This window comes from Herpailurus yagouaroundi, unplaced genomic scaffold (genome assembly GCF_014898765.1).
Source record: "Herpailurus yagouaroundi ecotype Mexico unplaced genomic scaffold, PumYag 210, whole genome shotgun sequence".
Lineage (NCBI taxonomy): Eukaryota > Metazoa > Chordata > Mammalia > Carnivora > Felidae > Herpailurus > Herpailurus yagouaroundi.
Window position 1 is genome coordinate 27,213,646 of NW_024412441.1, and position 5,148 is coordinate 27,218,793.

A 5,148-nucleotide genomic window follows, 5' to 3' on the forward strand; every position below is an offset into this window, starting at 1 on the left:
CCTCAGTCTTGGGTGCCCCAGGACATTTGGTCACCACACCTCAGGGTAATAGAAAACCATCTGTGGAAATGGCATGACCTGATTTGAGCTGCAGGCAACGGGCCTGGACTGGCTGTGGGGGCAATTCCCCATCTGTCATTTGTGCAACTGAGTGACTACTGGGACCTTTCACTGAGAAAGGAATCAGGAAGAGGAAGTCAGTTTGGGAGGTAAACCATCAAGAGCTAGGAGTATGTATGTGAAGTTGAAGGACCAGTGTGTCTTCCCTACTGTGGTGTAGCTGGTGCTCTGGAAAAGCTTCTGGGTGGCCTGGATCTGTGAGTAAAAAGATAGAGAGGAGATACTTACCTGGAAGTTATCAAATAGTAGCTGAGACCTTTGGGAATGACTGAGATAAACTAAGGAAACTGTGGAGTAAGAAAGGAGTCTAGTAACTAAGGCCGGAGTACCTTCAATATTTGAAAATTTAGCAAATGCAGATAATTCAAGAAACAAGGCTGAGGAAGTACTGCCAGAGATGTAGGAAGTAAATGGGGAGACCAGTTGTCAGGGCACAAATGGCTTTCAGGAAAGAATAAAGGATCAGTGGTTAGTCTGAAGGAATCCTCAAAAAAAACCCACTGAATTTTGCAAAGTAGAAGTCATTGTTAAAACTATTTGTACTTTCATAGTTGAAATTATTAACAAATACTTTATTTTTTTAATATTTATTTATTTATTTATTTTGAGAGAGAGAAAGAGTACAAGCAGGGGGAGGGGGAGAGCGAGAGAGAGAAATCCCAGGAAAGCTCCACATTGTCCGTGCAGAGCCCAATGTGGGGAGGTCGATCCCTCAAACTGTGAGATCATGACATAAGTCAAAATCAAGAGTCAGATGCTTAACTGACTGAGCTACACAGGTGCCCCTTAACTTATACATTCAAGAATAAGTTAATAATGTCAACTCCTGGTGCATAAGTACTATTTGGACCCTAAAGAAATAATAGGTTGCACTAGGAAGGGACAAAAATACATAAACTCCTTTCAGTAAACCCAATACAGAATTCAGGGACTTCTTTGCAAGATTTATTTATATGATATCAAACTGCTTAGTTCCTTGGAATCATAAGCCAGGAATTTGGGCATGTTGGTGCTGGGTGGGTCACATCTCAAAGGTAACACCAAAATGTGGGGGGATATGGTTTCTATTCAATGTACTTTGATTGTACAAATCATATTAATTGCAAACACCAAAAAGAATACAGTGATTTTTCACAAATATACAGAAAAATGTTTCATCTTTAAAGAACTATTACAGTAGGGATTTAAAACACTGTTTCAGCAAAGGGTCCGAAGTAAATATTTTAGGCTTTGAAAATGGGAAGGCAAAATCAAGGCTATCTGCCGGTATTATTATGTAACAAGAGAGAAAATAAATTTCCACAAACTTTATTTATTTGTTTGTTTGTTTGCATATATGTGAGTTAGTTTTTGTAAAACATGTCTACTAGTAAAAGAATGATTTGGAATAAAAGGAAAGTTAACTGAGGTTCAAAGCCAACCTCCAGAAACACCACTGCTGCTTCCACCACAAAGTGAAGAAAACATGTTGAAATGAGGTCTTGCCCCCCAGAGGCTTCTGAACCCAAACGTCAAGTCCAGCTTTGTTGGCCACCCTGTCTGACATGTTGGGTCCATGCCAACATCAATATTACACATTAACGAAAAAGTTGTTAAAATTCTTAATCCAATAAAGACAAAGAAAATCAAGCATGCAATAAAAATTTTGGAGTATTTATGAGTCAATCCCAACATCATTACACTGACAGGTGTTGTAAAAGACCCTGGGCTTCTGTTTTTGAACACATGAACAGCACACACTTCAAGCAATTGTACCAGATGTTAACAGACTGATTCTTGATTTTACATGTGTGAGATTCTGAAAGTCCTAGAGTATGATACTCCACTTCACAGCATAGGAATTAGGCACAGAGACATGAAGTTCCATAATATCATGACTGGTCATGAGCCCAGAAAGCTGTAGCTAATACATTGGGGTTTGGCTGAGTTTTACCATCCTGATAAAGGTTATAATGTCCAAATTACTTCCTGATACTTCAAAGGTCTTGAGCTACTGTAGGCTATAAGATGTACAATTATACATAAGTCAGATATGTGGAGCTTGGGTTGTATGATCTTCTGGAAGGAAGGAGCCATTTTTTCCATGGATGTGACAATTACAATCAGTTGTTGAAGATAGCCAAGGTTCTGAGGTCAGAAGACTTATATGACCATATTGACAAATGCAACATGGAATTGGATACACCTTTCAATGGTATGTTGGGCAGATGCTCCTATAAGCAATAGGAATTCTTTGTTCACAGTGTAAACCAGCACCTTGTCAGCTCTGAGGCCTTGGATTTCCTGGAAATGCTTTGACAATCTGACTTCCCGTCATGGCTCACCACAAAAGAGGCCATAGAGCACTCTTATTCCTACACTGTTATGAAGGACCAAGCTCGAATGGGCTCATCTAGCACATGGGAAGGAGGGGTGGGTGGCAGTATCTCTGTCAGCAGTGCCAATATGATATCAGGGATTTCTTCAGTACCAACCCCTTCACCCCTCAGACCCCTGTCAGGTTCACCAGTGATTGTGGCTGCCAACATCCCCTTGGAATGTTTGTTCCTGCCACTTAGAAGTACTGACCTCTACTGTCTCCTGATCCCTAAACAGAGGCAGGGGAGTCCATTCTCTTCTGGGTGCAACTTGTGCCTGGTAGGGAGGAGTGAAATACTTCAGAAGCATCATGTCTGAACCATTGCTTGTGGATTTATAACAGTTCAAATCATTTAAAAAAAATTATAAAGGCTGATTTTCTTTTTTTTTAACTCAAACTTTTCATAACTCAGGGATCCCCTAAAAAATTACCTACAGGTGGAATATTTCATACATAAATTTTTTTCTTCCCTTCTACATTCAGTTGCTCATCATTAAAGGACAACAATAAAACAGCCTCAACCCCCATGGCTGCATTTGAGTAAAGATCTCTTCCCATGTCTACTGTTGTATCTCTACCATCGCACACTTAGAGGAGTTAGGCACCTCTCCAGAGATTACAAAAATGTAGCTTCTTTAGGGGAGGTGGGAAGGAAGGAGGGGAGGGGGGACTCAAACTCTAAGAGCAGTGTAATGCTGCCAATATCACTGTGCTCCAAAGGTGCTTTGGTGAGGTTGTCCTGGTGAATCCACTAGAAATATGTCTTAGTTTCACTGAGATGTTGAAAATCTACCCAAAGGGCAGACAGGACCTGAAAATATCTGTTCAGTAGAAATCATGTCTTATTGACCTAACCCTAACTCCAACTCATTTATAATTTAGTTTCAGTTTACTTAAAAAGTGTAATGCCTTCCTTCCCAGTCTCCTCACCTTAGTTCTGTCCCCTTTCATTTCCCAACATGCCCTTCAGCTGGTAAGAGGGGGAAGGCAAAATCTTTTTCAGTTTTTTCTGACTTGGCTATTTTGAATTGTTAGTTACTAGGCATAACTCCTTGCTTTTTACAAAAGAAATAAATTTACAAAAGAATCATTGTCTACATAGATTTCAAGTTAGCAAGGCTTTAAGAACTGATGGGAGATGTGAGCCCACTGAGTTTCCTTTTAAGCCTTCTACCTTATTTTCCTCCTATTCCGTCCTTCCCTCACAGCCACCCAGTGGGAAGGCCTGCCCATGGTCTTGTAAATGCATCTAACAGGTAGGAGCAGAGCCCCTACCTCCCGTGAAATTGAAACGGTAGCCCTGTCACTGTGGGAAAACTGTAAACTCTTCTCACAGCCCTGCCTCCCCTTTCTGTCCATATGTATAGAACACTTTGTCCTTCGTATATGAAAGTCAGCCATATGTGAAATTTCAGTGTTGGAATTCTTTGGTGTAAAGAATCTCATTTGGTGTAAAGACATGTTTGGTTGTATTATCAAGATGAGGGGTAAGATCCTTGTGTAAAGGTCTCACTGGGTAGGTGTCTCACATTAGCTTCTGAGGGGCTTGAGTCCTGTTTTGTAGAGGTCACCCATGGCCCCCATTTTTATACACCCTTGCTTCAACCCATGGTACCAGGCAGGGTTGAAAAGCCTTTAAAAAGCAACAAACCAAAGCATCTCTATGGATTAAGGAAACTTTGCCATCACATTTACTTTGTGTATCAGCAGTGCAGGGTTTGAGGATGGAGAAGTGGCCAGTTTTCCTGTTTGTGTGTGTGTGTGTGTGCAGTGGATTTTCTACTGGAATTCAACCACCTAAGGTTATCAGGTGCTTTCCCAAGTGAAGCTTAGTTTTCTAAGTATAATAGCAAAACCTTCAGCTCTGTATTTTCTGCCACTATTTCATTAACATAGCTGCCCATAGGAACTGGGAAAAATTCTTCCAACATACTTTAAGGCCTGGAGTCTTAGTTCCATTCCTCTACCTATATAGATTCATAAGCCTTTCTCACCTGGTGTCATGGGTACACATAACCCTTCTTGGCTCTAGCAATGTTATCAAGGTGGTAGCTTGAGTGAACATAAAGGTAAACTTTAGAGGAAGCTAAAACCTCCTTTTAAAATGCTTCTCAACCACAGGGAAAATTTTCTGACTGTGTGGCAGGATGCTTTTCTTACCTTTGGCCACTTACAGTGGATATTTCCTGTTCTAAACCTGGTTATGCCCTAGAATGCTGCAGGAGTTGCCATGTTGAATTTGTGCAGAAGCTAAAAGCACAGGATTTTCCAGAGATGCAATTTGTGATTATATTTGCACTGGCTTGGGATATGAATGGACACTTAGGGCTAATGAATTCTTTTGAGGTTGGGAAGGGGGTTGTAAATCAAGACTCCACATCCCACCCTTGTAGCTCAGAGAATCTAGGTGTGGCTGAGGCTGATGTGGAGTGTTATAGAAGCTGCACCTGCTAATACACATCAGACCTTTCAAGAAACTGAAGGTGAATGCAGAAGACTCTGGCATGCCTTTTAAAATACATATGTAGAGGTTCTTAAAATGTTACTTAAGAAGTCGGTGCAGAAGCATGGAAAAAAAAAAAGACCCCATTAGGTGAGTGGGGTGGGGCAAGGATTTACAAAGTAGCAACTTTTGTGTTCTTGCAAATTACCTCATCCTGTACCTTGCA

The 5,148-nt window shown here is 40.9% G+C and overlaps 1 pseudogene; it reads left to right on the plus strand.

Annotated features, from left to right (window-relative positions):
• The first annotated feature begins 1,675 nt into the window (after nt 1–1,675).
• On the plus strand, nt 1,676–2,678 carry LOC121016489 (casein kinase II subunit alpha-like; annotated as a pseudogene).
• Nucleotides 2,679–5,148: the final 2,470 nt, after the last annotated feature.